Source organism: Mesoplodon bidens (assembly GCF_964165515.1).
Source record: "Mesoplodon bidens genome assembly, chromosome: 19".
NCBI lineage: Eukaryota > Metazoa > Chordata > Mammalia > Artiodactyla > Ziphiidae > Mesoplodon > Mesoplodon bidens.
Window position 1 is genome coordinate 6,072,336 of NC_138179.1, and position 14,598 is coordinate 6,086,933.

General features: G+C 48.2%; 1 long non-coding RNA gene across 1 annotated transcript; it reads right to left on the minus strand.

Annotated features, from left to right (window-relative positions):
* Positions 1-3,250: 3,250 nt before the first annotated feature.
* Positions 3,251-10,665, minus strand: LOC308607204. The gene is made up of 3 exons (XR_014013976.1): positions 9,414-10,665; positions 7,793-8,023; positions 3,251-3,724 (listed from the first exon to the last, which is right to left on the minus strand). It is a non-coding gene; the product is annotated as an uncharacterized lncRNA (long non-coding RNA).
* Positions 10,666-14,598: the final 3,933 nt, after the last annotated feature.

Consider the following 14,598-nt stretch of genomic DNA (forward strand, 5'->3'; position numbering starts at 1 on the left):
CTGAATTAATGATTAAAGGACTGAGTGAATAGTCAAGTCTGTGTGATCACAAGAACAGTACGGCTGGGGCAGCGTGGTGATGCCTGCTCAACTATGTACTGGAAAAGACTTCCATCTGTCTCAAACTGAAATTCAGTCCTGCCTGATAGCAAGAACTTGGACTAGAATTTTCTTAGGATTCCTTCCAATCCGAGATTCTGGGATCCATGCCTTTTACTGTGTCCTGAAGTGTCCTCCTTTCACCTGGTTCTTAGCAATACTCGTATTAAAGAGCTGCTGTGGCCAAATGGTTGGTGAAATGGAGACCTGGCCACCATTCTTGAAAGAGCCATGGACCACCTTCCTAAAAGAGGCACTGCCAAAACTCCACTGAGGTTATTTTATAGCTGATATCATGACAAAGGCTCCCATTTGTCCTGCACTGCTACCTTGCATCCACCCTGCCTCCCTCTTGGCTAATTCTTACATCCAGTCTGCAGAGTAAGCAATTTCCCCCTCCTCGTCGTGCATGTCAGGAACCTGAGGCCCAGAGAAGACTCCTGACTTGCCCAAGGTCACAGAGCTGGTTAAAGTGGGGAGCTGGGGGGCTTCCCCGGTCCAGTGGGTAAAACTCCGTGCTCCCAAGGCAGGGGGCCTGAGTTCGATCCCTGGTCAGGGAACTGGATCCCGCATGCATGCCGCAACTAAGAAGCCCACATGCTGCAACGAAGAGTCCACATGCTGCAACTAAAAGATCCCACATGCTGCAAGGAATATCCCGTGTGCTGCAACTAAGACCTGGGGCAGACAAAATAAATATAAAAAAATATATATATTTTTTTTAAAAAGTGGGGAGCTGGGATTCGAATCCATGTCTGTCTGGCTCTGATATCTGGGCTGGGTCCCCAACAGTCTAGAGCAGGGGTCCCCAACCCCCGGTCCGCGGACCAGTAAGGGTCTGCAGCCTGTTAGGAACCAGGCCGCACAGCAGGAGGTGAGAAGCGTGCCAGCAAGCAGAGATTCACCTGCCGCTCCCCACCGCTCCCCACCGCTCGCATTACTGCCTGAACCATTGCCCCCACTCCGTCCGTGAAAAAATTGTCTTCTACGAAACCGGTCCCTGGAGCCAGAAAGGTTGGGGACCGCTGGTCTAGAGGGCCAACTCCTTCATGTAGGCAGTAGATGGCACTGATGTCAACCTAGCTGATACTAAGTTAGGAAAACAATCCTGAGATAAAGAGTTGGAGAAAGAAGACTCTGTAATTAGCCTGCTGGCCCAGCAGGAATGATGAGTTTATCTATTGCAGGTCAGAGCTATTTGGCTTCTGGAGATTCAAGGACAGGCCTGTGGGGACCTTGGAGAAAACTGCTTTCAAAGACAGTGAGCCCATGATGGGCTCCTCTGGGCTGTGCCAGTGGTGGGCAATGTCCCCACCGTAATGAGAACCTGTCAGGTGAGAGGAACAAGGAAGGGTTTGTAGGGAAACATGTGCCAGGAAGGCCCTGGACAGAGGACAAATGGGTGCTGGGGTGCAGGAGAGAGAAGATAAGTAGATATGCCCACAGTACCTACTTCTTCTGTAGTCCCCTTTCTTCTCCCAGGATGTTCTTCACTGCATCCCTGGCTGAGGTACCCTTTTGTTCTTATAGTCTTTCATTAGCAGAGAAGGGAATTAGCTGAGCAGTGAGGGGGGACCTCCATAGACAATTACCACCGAAATCCCATCTAGTTTTTAAATGTCACCTCCTCAGAGTGGCCTCCCTTGACCTTCTCCTCTAAATAAGACACCCCTCACCCCCACCATCATTCTCTCTCTCTTTTTTATTTTTATTTTTTGCCAAGCTGAGCAGCTTGTGGGATCTTAGTTCCCTGACCAGGGATTGAACCTGGGCCCTCAGCAGTGAAAGCCTGGAGTCCTAACCACTGGACCACCAGGGAACTCCCCCCACTATCATTCTCTATTACTGCACCCGAGCACCATTTCTTACCACCATTTCTCACAACTGGAATTACATACTTACTAATTTTCACATTCTGTGTCTGATTCTCCCCCTAGGGCAAAGACCATCATTTTAAAAAATTCACCAGTGTGTTTAGAACCCAGAACAGGGCTGGTGTGAGGGCAATGTTCAAAAACTATTTGTTGCATGAACGAAGGAGTGAATGGTGTCTGGGTGGCTGATCCTCAGACGGGTGGTCTCTGTGGCATGGAAATAAATCAAAGTGTGTTCATTCCCCTCAACATCTGCATATAAGTAAAATCATGTTAGGTTAATACCAAGGATAGGTCCAAAGGGGAAGTCAGAACCACTCCCCAAGAGGTGTCTGAGGAAGTCCTACCCCTTTGCCTACTGAGGTGCAGGGGATTGGGGGCTGCTTTTTTTTTTTTTTTGCGTTACGTGGGCCTCTCACTGTTGTGGCCTCTCCCGTTGTGGAGCACAGGCTCCGGACACGCAGGCTCAGCGGCCATGGCTCACGGGCCCAGCCGCTCCGCAGCATGTGGGATCTTCCCGGACCGGGGCACGAACCCACATCCCCTGCATCGGCAGGCAGACTCTCCACCACTGCGCCACCAGGGAAGCCCTGGGGGCTGCTCTTATGGGAACGAGCCTAAGTCAACTCAGCCCTGGTCTCTCCTCCCCACACCAGCCCCCACTCAGTGCCCAGCGGGGAGCAGGTCATGCTGGGGCTTGCCCCACTTTGTGCTGCCAGGAGCTCCCGCCAGCTCCTATCAGATATGTGCCGGCTGTTGGCAAGCGAGAAGGAAGCAAGCTGCCGCAAGAACAAAGTCTGCCACCCTCCTAGACTGCAAGGAGTAGCTGAGGGAAGCCAGCTGGTACTGGGTTAAGGGGACCATTATTTGCCATCTTATAAGCAGGTGTTTGAGGGTCAGATTATTTCTCAGCAGGTTGAAAAACGGGGCAGGCATGATGTTTTGTTTCTCCTTTGGCCTTCCTGAGAGCAGGGTTCGCCCATGACGTCTGGTTGACCTGGTTCTTTTAAGGGGGACCTTGAAATGTAGCTGAGCATACAGACCCTACACCGTGCCTACCCATCTTCCCAGTGCCATCCTTTGTTTATCAACTGTGAGACCTCTGATAAATGTCATGAGAGAAGGTAAATGGAGCCAGGAGACTCCTCACTATGGCCTCAGCAAGATGCATCACAGTCCAGATTGGGCCTCTCTTTGGGATTTCTAAATGGTAGGAATCTAAGGAAGGGAAACAAAGTTCTGCTTATTCTTATGGGCTTTCATATCAGAGATGTTCCCATCGTGGGTCTGCACATTTAGAGATGATGGTCATTTTTTTCCCACTAGTGTGAGGGGCTTGGATGACCTTGATTTGCCCTCACATTTTATTTTCTTTTAATTTAAAAAATTTTTTTATTTTATTTAATTTATTTATTTTTGGCTGCATTGCGTCTTCGTTGCTGTGCAAGAGCTTTTCTCTAGTTGCGGCGAGCAGAGGCTACTCTTCGTTGCGGTGTGCGGGCTTCTCATTGCAGTGACCTCTCGTTGCGGAGCACGGGCTCTAGGCGCGTGGGCTTCAGTAGTTGTGGCATGCGGGCTCAGTAGTTGTGGCTTGCGGGCTCTAGGACTCAGGCTCAGTAGTTGTGGCGCACGGGCTTCATTGCTCCGTGGCATGTGGGATCTTCCCAGACCAGGGCTCGAACCCGTGTGCCCTGCATTGACAGGTAGATTCCCAACCACTGCGCCACCAGGGAAGCCCCACATTTTATTTTCTGGAAATAAAGTTAAGACTGTTTATTGATCACCTACTATATTCCAGGCACTGTACTAGGCATATTTTCCAAAGTTGTCTCACTTCACTGGTATAAAACCATTTCAGGATAGATTATTATTTCTTTTATATACATGAGAAGATGGAGGTTCAGAAAACTAAAATAAATTTACTAAGCCCTCAGCTGAGAGACTGAGTCATAATTTGTACTCAGGTTGCCTGGCTCCTAAATGTGTGTGTTCTTCCCATCCAGGACCCATGAAGAACAAGAATCCTGGAACAAATTACAGGGTAACCCAAATACATTACTCATCAGTATGAATCTAACACTAAAGATTGTTTAGCTGTTTGCTTTTACTGGGGAGTGAGGAGGGGTAGGAGGGGGCATTTTTCTTTTGCTGGGGTTCAGTCTGCTCTCGGCACCCTGTCCTGTCCAGACAACCCGAGCCTCTCTAAGTGGCCACCTTGCTACTGTAGTGTCAGAGAAAAGGTGACTTCTGTAGGGACTAATGTTAACTTGGCCCAAACTTCCATCCAAGGTAGCTGAAGGATCTGCATCATTGGATAAGAACCACACTTTTTCAGTCCAGGAATATCTGCCCAGGAATATCTGTGGGGATAAAAGCTCCAATAAAATGAAAGTTAGCCTGTATTATTGTCTCCTGCCCTAAACCAGAGGCATCTCAGCAAGACAGAAACCCCAAAGCAGTGTCTTGTCTCGGAGACCAGTGACTTAATCACCTGGACCTCTATCCTTCTGCGGAAGACAAGCCTCTGCCTCTGCTTTCTGGGATGGAGCCTGAGCTCTCCCAGCCCTCGGCAGCCCAGCTCCAGGAAGTTTGCTGCTTCCTTATTTGAGATGTATTATTAAACTGTAATCATACTGTGAGAGGAGCCAGCCAAAGCAGTGGCTATTAATAGGAAGGTGAAGAAAGCTGACTCAGGAGGAAGCTGACTTAGACTGGAGGGGCGAGCCTGGCCACCTTGGCCTACAATCCTTGGCCAGAGGTCAGCGAGAGAGAGAGAGAGACCTGAGCTCCTTTCGTCCCTGGACCAGAGTCAGCACTGTCTGGATTTCTCAACTTTGGAAATAGAAACCTGAAGCAGTCCTGATCAAAGGGATATACAGCTGTCTTTCCCAGGTCCTTGGGGAGTCTCAGAGCCCTGAGAACAAATAAATAGCTACGACTCAGCAGAGCAGCAACTCTTCCCTCACGATGTCATCAGTCCGTGCGTCTCGGAAAGGTGCTGGGGCTACGTTTCTGTGGTCTCCCTCAACTGAGGAGCCAGTGCTGACCCAGCCCTTGGCTGGCCAGCCCTTCCCATTGGCAGAGATGTCAGAGCAGGGAGATTCTATTTCTGGCTTCTTGATAAGGCTTGGGGAAGTGGGCGTTACAGAAAGGTGCAAGGGGAGAATGAAGGACATGGTGCAGAAGGGCCTGATAACGTGGGAGAAAGTTTTCAGTAATTTCTGTTGATGTAATGCCTTCTTCAGGGAGTTAAGACTTTAGCCATCTGGTAGACTTGCCATCCTCTGGCAGCTGGAAGCAGGATAGATTCCAAAATCTGGCCAGGGCATGCCACAGGAAAAATAGATCGGCTCCTGGATGCTGGGTTCAGCGTATCCCTTACTCTGTACCAGGCACTGAAAGAACGCATGTTCTGCATATGTTGCTACACTTAGTCTGCACCAGCCCCCACAGGGGGGTATTATTACCCCTCTTCTAAGGGGAAAAAAGTGAGATTCAGAAAGGTAAAGTGACTTGGTCACACAGTAGGTGACAAAGATAGTACTAAAAACTAGGTCTGTCTGAGGCCAGAGGAAAAGCCAGGCTTCCTGCCTTTGCGCCCAAAGCACATCCCTATCTTTTCTGCTTCTTCTACGTTGACCCAGCTCTCTCCCCTCTGTTGCTACTCCAGTACTCATACTGAGGTCAAGGTGGTAAAGGTCTGTATGTGTGTCGCTGGGAGGTGCTGAGAAGTGGGGGAGTGATATGTTATCATCTTCTCACCTTTCTTTTAGTTGGTTAGGCATGCCTAGGTATGTTTCCTCAAAGTAGAAGATTCATTTTGGTTCCTGGATCTCTGAAGAAGGAGGTTCAGACGCAGATGGGATGTGGGAGACTTTTCCCCTTACTTCCTAAATATATTTATTAAGCACCTGTTGTTGGGCTCAGCTCTGGGTGGCCTGGGCACTTTCAGATTATAGGACAATTGAATGATACCATTGATCTGGCATTTTTCTCTGCTGTTTTTCACGTACTATCCATATGTGTATATCTCTTTAGAGTTACAAAGGTGTCATAATCTACACAGTTATATGTATCTATAAAATACTTCTTCACAGAAAAGAAAGAAGTGACTTTCCTTCCAATGATTGTCATATGGGCCACTTCCTGAACTTGAAAGAAATTCTGGGATCCCAAACACCAGGTCCTAAACTCTAGCACTTACATGAGGGAAGAGTTTCAGCCCCCAGCAGTCAGGGCACCTTAAATACAGAGGTGGGACCAGACCAAGCTTAGTAGTTTCCAAGCCCTGAGGCAGTAGATCATCTAGGCTCTTGTTTTGGGATCTTACGTACTCTTTTGGTCAATTCTTTTTTCTTCCTTTTTTTTTTTTTTTTTTTTTTTGCAGTACGCAGGCCTCTCACTGTTGTGGCCCCTCCCGTTGAGGAGCACAGGCTCCGGACGCGCAGGCTCAGCGGCCATGGCTCACGGGCCCAGCCGCTCCGCGGCATGTGGGATCTTCCCGGACCAGGGCACGAACCCGTGTCCCCTGCATCGGCAGGCGGACTCTCAACCACTGTGCTGCCAGGGGAGCTCTCTTCCTTTATTGGAAGGGCAAACAAGTAGCCTACCAGCAATAATAGCCAACAGGATGATGGCAGCATCTAGGTTCAGAGAGCAGCCTCCTCTCACTGTAGTCAAAGTTAATTAATTCCCACTGTACCTTGAACTAGGTCACCTGCGGGTCTGTGCTGGGGCCTGACCTGGCTGTCAGGGGAGGGCATTTCTAGTCTGGCTCTTGGTGCACTGTCCTGGGCAGGGGCCGTGGAGAAGTGGGTATATTTCACCTTTGCGTGGGGTTGTCTCTCCTCTTTTCCTCTAGGGAGGTGACCATTTTCAGATCTGTGGGTGGGGAGGAAAATCTTCTCTTCCAGAAATAATCTCTTTCTGCAGCGGGGTTTGAAGCTGGACCAAGCTGCTAGTGCTATTTTTACCCAGCTTGCAGTTCAGGGTGTAAATAGCAACTCTGGCTGTTTTTTCCCACAGCTGACAACAGAGTCGACCTCTTCGAGGCAAAGGCGTTCTGGTGTTTTGCAGAGAGGAAACAACAAAGGTTGTCCTCGGGCCCAGGGGATGATTCCTTGACCACTGGGTCAGTATAGAAACAGGGGCGGCATCTCCATGGTTCTGTTGTCTTGGGCTCGGCTGTAAACACCAGGCCCCGTGATAGCTGTTCGGCTGAGGCTGGTTTAAAGAAGCTCGATGTGGAATCAGGAGGGGAAGTCTTGGCCTGAGCTGCTGAGGGTTCCAGTAGCCTGAGCAGCTCCAGGCTCCCCCTGACTGCCCCTTTGCCCCACCTCTTGCATTAGCAAGCACTTCCTCCGAGGTTACTGCCCTTGGAGGCTTTCTTGCCCCAAACCCACCAGATCAGGAGCTGAAGAAAGAGAGAGAGAAAAAAAAAATCCGGGCTTCCCTGGTGGCGCAGTGGTTGAGAGTCCGCCCGCCGATGCAGGGGACACGGGTTCGTGCCCCGGTCCGGGAAGATCCCACATGCCGTGGATCGGCTGGGCCCGTGAGCCATGGCCGCTGAGCCTGCGCGTCTGGAGCCTGTGCTCCGCAACGTGAGAGGCCACAACAGTGAGAGGCCCGCGTACAGCAAAAAAAAAAAAAATCCACTCGAGGCTGCCCAGATGACAGAACGTCTCTATAAATATCCGCCTCCTGGTTCTCAAGTGATTGGAGGCCCCGCGGTCTTCAGTGTTGGAAGTGTCATTTAAAGGGCATTGGTGAGGGGGCTGGCTCCCCCCATGCCACGTGTGAGCAGAAGCTCAGAAACTCACCAAAGCCTTGGGTTATGTCTCCACGTGGCTTGGGTGAGGTGGGTGGGAAGTTCAGCTTCACAGAGGCCCCTCCTTGGTGTGGCTGATGAGCAAGATAAAACAGCAAAGACTGAGATGTGCCCATCACAGTTGGCAATTCTCTATTGCTTTTCTTCGGGGGAACAAATAAACTTCAGTGGCTTTTCTCTGAGGCCAAGTTTTTTACCCAAATCTTTCCCGGAGGGCTTTGGTCTGAAATTAGAAAGGACTTATGAGTCAGCACTTTGTTATGAATTACACAGCAACTCCTTATGGAACTGCCCATTCCTTTCCTTAGGTACACATCAGTCAGAGAATTCCTACCACACAGTCAGAACTGGGCATTTAGGCACATGGTTCAAGTTTCAGATTCTTCCAGCAGATGATGTGTGGGGTAGGATAAGGATTGAAGAAAGGCAAGCAGTGAGTAATCCCCAAATGTGCTTTTTTGGAAATGGTTTCTATGTAACTCCCTGAAATTGATTCTGGGCTGCTGTTAATTGCAAAACTCACTGCCAATTATCGATAGCTAAAGTGACATTGGAGAGCTTCTCATGGTAAAAATAGGGGCAGGTAATAGATGAGAAAACAGCTTGGCGTTTGAGAAGAGAGGATGGGAACATACTGTTTCAATCTGGGTTTCCACTGTTAGCTTGGGTTCTCTCGGAGGACCGGCCAATGAAACCTGCTTCCTGACCTCAGGCAAGAAGTCTGCCAGAGAGCTTCTCAGGATGAGATCAAAGCTTTGTCTTAGCAGCCTGACCAGAAGAGATCCATGCTGGGTTCAGGGCATCCTGGCCCTAACTGTGCTCAGTCACATTAAACAGCCGACACCACTGCTTGCAGTAAAACCCGCTGAATTTTACATGTATTGTTGGCTAATTTGGGGGATTATTGTTGTCCAGTTGATGTGGTAATTTTTTTGTCCACCGAACTTCAAATTTACAAACAATGGGTTTTTTGGAATGCCTCTTGAAGCCTGAATAGTAAATGTTTACCGTAAAAAACAAACAAAAAAACCTGGAGCAGGAAGAAGTGCCCTGGTGAATAAAATGAAAAGCATGTGCAGACAGTCATATTGCTAAACTGACCATTTGTTTCGAAAAACACTTCCAGCTCCAGCCTTGACATTGGGCAAGTTGGGAATACTGTAACAGACTTCCTGTCTAGTATTCCCCTAGATTCCTGGAATCCAATTTGAAGTGCCGTTTCCCCTACGCCACCAAGGAGTTAAACTTTGGCTGTGCTCTCTGGTGACTAATAGGCACCGTGTGGCTCTGAGATCAGCGAGAAAGAAACTGACAGTCGGCGTGGGAAGTGTGTGAGATTTCAGTGCTCTTGAAACGCCTTTGATGGGCATGGTGTGCGAGCACAAGGATGATTGCCATCCAGTGCCCTCGACTGTGTACTTTTATCACAAATTCTTGGTTCTTCCTTTGAACTTTGCATGATTTTAGATGAAGATCTTTAACTCTTTTGGGAGCTTGATATTACTGTGATGTGTGAGGTAATTCCATGGACAATGATATTTTAGACAGCAAACATATTTCATCACTTTGAAAAAGAACCCATTTTGATTGAAAAGAAAGCAGAATCAACTGACCTGACCAAACCACGCTTGACTTGTGCTAGAGAGTCTTCGTCTTTCCCCTCTTGCTGTTTTCTTCCTGGTGAAAGAAGCCCAACAGCATAACACTCCCGATTGCTCTCCATCTGCTCATTCTTCCCTGGGAAGGAGGAGTGGTTTAATAGGACGGTTGAGTTTCGAAGGAGAATCTGTGCCTCTTTAGCATCTCCTCTTCCTTTCCTCTTGGGAGCCCACACTGCTCCTGCAGGGTGGGACGGGGTGGCCCATTCTGGCCCAGCTGCGTGTCACTGAGTGGCCAGGTCTGTCTAATGCTGAGTTTGAGTATTGGGAAGCTCATGTACCTGACAATATAGGCCACATTCTCTAAATATCAGGTTTATTAGTTATAAAGGGCATTTTTGGTCCCCATCTAGCTTACTGTTATCTTACCTCTGATTTAGTTCAAAAACTTGCAGAGAAAAGGGGGTGATTACTATTTTGGGGCCTCCTCGAAGCCCCCAACATTTACTGGGAGACTTCCTGGTGGTTAGAAAAAGCCTTGTGTTGGGTTGAGATCCTGGTGGCTAGATCCACATCACTACTTTCCTACAGATCACCAGGTTCCTTAGCTGTCAAATGAGTAAAGGGGAGTTTATAGGGTGTTCCTTCCAGCTGAAATGTGTCCATTCAAAATTTGTTTATTGAATGTCTACTACGTGCCAAGGGTGATCAAGATGGACCCTCTCTGTTGTCACACCGTTTATAATGTAACTAGGGTGTATCAATTAGAAATTTAATGTTCCAAGTGAAATAAAACAACTTCAAGCAAGCTTAAGCAATAAAGAAAATGTATTGGCTCACTGGGGATCCAGGCACAATTCGATCCAGGCATCAAACAACAGGGCTCCATTGCCTGGCTCTTCCCCTGGGCAGGATGCGTTCTGTTGCTGCCGCAAGACGGAACCCCTCCCCTCCCCTGGCGGCTTCAACCTTTCCACTACGCCTGCAGCGGAAATAGGATACATCGTTTACCACTTGGCCTGAGAAGAGCTCAAGTCCCAGAATCCCCTGCACACCTCGGAGGTCCACTCTGACGAGACCATTCTAGGTCACAGGCCATCCTTAAAGCAACGACCGGGCTCAGTGTGATGGGATGCACTGATGGGCTTAAACCCAGTGGGGCCCATCCCACGTGACTCAGAAATTTGTGGACCCTACCCTCAGTGCGGCCGGGTACAGGGGGCGAAGAGCTGCGGGCGCGGTGAGACAGCGGGCGTCCAGGCGGCGGCGAGCAGAGCGCCCCCCGCCGTCATAGTGAGCGCGGTGGTGAGGCTCAGGCTGGGCTGTGGGGGGCTCTCGGAGGGGGGTCTCAGGAGCCCCTGGGGCCGCCAGAGGGGTGGGAGGGCCTGCTTAGGAATGGGATGGGCCCAAGGGCCTTCCTCGAGGCAGCGTGGGAGGGTATGGCCCCAGGGAGTGCTCCAGGCTTTTTAAAATTTTACTTGTTTTATTTTTGGATGCTTTTGGGTCTTCGTACGCGGGCTTTTCTCTGGTTGCTACTCTTCGTTGCGGTGCACAGGCTTCTCACTGCGGTGGCTTCTCTTGTTGGGAGCACGGGCTCGAGGCGCGGGCTTCAGTAGTTGTGGTGCACCGGCTTAGTTGCTCCGCAGCATGTGGGATCTTCCGGGACCAGGGCTCGAACCCGTGTCTTCTGCATTGGCAGGCGGATTCTTAACCACTGTGCCACCAGGGAAGCCGGTGCTCCAGGCTTTGTGTCCTCCCTTCCCGTGGGTGTAAAAAGAAAAAGGAAGGAAGGAGGGAAGGAAGGAAGAAAAATTTGGGGACCTATTAGGAAGAGAAAAGGGGCCGCAGCCAATAACCGTCCATAATATTGTAGAAGGAAAAGAAAATACATGAAATGATTCTGCTCGGAGGGGACAATTCAGCTTGCAGAAAACACAGATATCCCGTTATTACCTGGTGAGTCAAGCACAGGCCTAGGAATCAGAGATCTGGATTCTGAATTCTGTGCAGGGCCCCATTACACAACAGGCCCCTTAAGTCACGGAGGTTAATAGACTTTGCTCCTTGATTTGGCCCCTTAGGAACTGCCCTCCAGCTGGATTCTCCTGCTTTGTGGTCCCCTTTTTCTTTATGGAAAGGATGATAAGGTGCCTGAGAGGACTGAGACGATAGTCACAAAGCACCTGTCGCTAAATAAGCCCAAGCTATCTGCTGGCCTCTGCTTGTTATTCTTTCAGATTTATGGACATTCAGCCAGCGGTTTAGGGGTTAAACATTAACCACACTGGAGCAGATTAGCACTATAGGAGTCACAGGACTTCAGTGTACTAAGTTCAAAAGATCTGTGTGAGGGGCTTCCCTGGTGGCGCAGTGGTTGAGAGTCCGCCTGCCGATGCAGGGGACACGGGTTCGTGCCCCGGTCCGGGAAGATACCATGTGCCGCGGAGCGGCTGGGCCCGTGAGCCATGGCCGCTGAGCCTGCGCGTCTGGAGCCTGTGCTCTGCAACGGGAGAGGCCACAACAGTGAGAGGCCCGCGTACCGCAAAAAAAAAAAAAAAAAAAAAAAATCTGTGTGAAACAATATATAACGCAAATGAGTTGAAAACAGAAATGACATCAAACATGCAGGTTAGGAAGAGTGCTCCAGCTAAGTACCCAGCTACTTCTCAAGAGGTCTCAGTACTTGCCAAGCAACTCAAGAGTATCACTGGGGCCTAAGCAATCCTTTACTTCCTCATTCAATGAACATTTTTTGGGTACTTTCTATACAAGAAGGTACGGAGGCTGCCACTTAAATCCTTCTTGGAAGAAAGAAGGAATCTCCATTTTCGAATAGGTAAATTATCACAAGAAACCAGATTGCTATATGCAAAGCTAAAATGATCTAAAGATCTACTATTATACCAGAGACAGAATGTAAAACTAGTTTCATTTGGGGGCGAAAGTTGGAGAAGGAGTGGGCCATGGCTGGATTTAAGTGAATCTTGTTTTAAGACATAAACAAATACATAGGGTTACATTGAAAGATTGCAATCAATTACAGTCTCAGTCCTTTGAACACCCAACAGCAACAGTTTATTTGCACATTTCTTATCGTTCTTATTCTGACTCGTATCACAGTCAGTTATTTATTCATTAAGTTATTCGGTCAGCCTCTCATTGAACATTTAAGGCAGGCTTGCTATGCACCAAGTACAGTGTCAAAGGCCAGTGTACAAAACAGAGTGAGATGTGGTCCCTACATTCCAGGGACTCAGTCCAGGAGGGGAGGAGGCATATAAAAAAATAACTATAACATGAGAGGTACCATAACAGAAGCATGCACTGAGTGCTTGGAGGTGAAGTCTTTACAAAGGAGGTTACATTTGATCTTGAAGATAACAGCTGAAATTCCAGATGATCTGGAAAGTCCCTGAAGGAGGAGCCAGCATGGTGTGTGAGGAAGTGGGAAATCGTTTGGTATGGAGGGATCTTGAGGTATGTAGGGAGAGTGTCAGAAGAGGGGTTGAAGAGGTGGGTGGGGTAGGAGATAAGTCGCCAGAACTTCTTGCAGAGATCTCGCTATGGGCTTTGGACTTTATTTTACAGATAAAAGGGATTTGTTGAAGGACTTTAAGTAAAGGAAGGACAATATTAGGTTTGGGCTTTAGAAAGACATTCTGGCAGCGGGTCTGGAGGAAGGCTTATTGTGGGGAGGAACTGGAGGCAAAGAAATCAACAGGGAAATATTTCAGCAGGTAAATCAACAGGGAGGTGAGAAGTGATAAGGTCTTGATAGTTGAAAAGAGGGAACAGAATGGGTTCAAGGAAGAACTGAGAGACTGACTCAAACAATAAGACTTGATGATTGATGGGAGTTGAGGTGGGAAAGGAAGAAGTTAAGGATGACTTAAGAAGTTAAACCTGGACTTCCCTGGTGGCGCAGTGGTTAAGAATCTGCCTGCCAACACAGGGGACATGAGTTCGAGCCCTGGTCCGGGGAGATCCCACATGCCGCGGAGCAACTAAGCCCGTGCACCACAGCTACCGAGCCTGCGCTCTAGAGCCCGCGAGCCACAACTACTGAAGCCTGCGCACCTAGAGCCCGTGCTCTGCAACAAGAGAAGCCACCACAATGAGAAGCCTGCGCACCGCAACGAAGAGTAGCCCCCCCTCTCCGCAACTAGAGAAAGCCCGCACGGAGCAACGAAGAGCCAACACAGCCAAAAATAAATAAATTAATTAATTTTTAAAAAAAAGAAGTTAAACCTGCTGTATAAAAAATAAATAAATAAAATTCAAAACAAAAAAAAGTTAAGAATCAGTAGCCAGGGCAGCTGAGGAAATGAGGGTTCCATTAACTACAGTAGGTAATAGAAGAAGAACAGGTTTGGGAGGAAAGAGAAAAACATGCTGCCTTTAAGATGCCCACATGATATTCAGATAGGCAAGCCCATCTGTTAGAAACATCTGTCTAGAGTTGAGCCTAGAGATGGACTAAAGTTTAGGTAGGTGCTGAGACCATGGAATTAAATGGCACAGACCAGACCACTGAAGGGCAAAGCTTTTGACATTAGGAGCTTGATAGTCCCCCAAACCCCTGGCAAAGTACTTTGCATAAAGCAGGCAGTATGTATGTAAAAATCTACAGAAACATTCGTAGACATACAAGTTTGGAAATTGCTAGTAATAGCTAGATGCCCAGAGACCTCAAACTTGGAGCCACTGCAATTTTAAAGACTTATTTTAGGGCAAAGGGTCAATAAGAAGAGTACAACTAACAAACTATTCTGTATAAAATAAATAAGGAACAAGGATATACTGTACAGCACAGGGAAACAAAGCCATTATTTTGTAACAGTTTTTTTTTGGCCACACACTGTGGCTTGTGGAATCTTAGTTCCCTGATCAGGGATTGAACCTGAGCCCTTGGCGGACCTGAGCCATCGGACAACCAGGGAATTCCCTATTTTGTAATAATTTTAAATGGAGTATAATCTATAAAAACTGTTGAATCACTATGTCGTACACCTGAAACTAATATAATGTTGTAAATCAACTATACTTCAATAAAAAAGAGTACAACTAGCATACTAATATTCAAAAGAGATTCTAGCCTTCCCCCAAATTCCATGAAAAAGTACTGTTATCACCTTTGTAGTGGTCTTTCAGAGAAGATGAATGGTTAATACTATAAAATGAAGAAGCTGGGGAAACACAG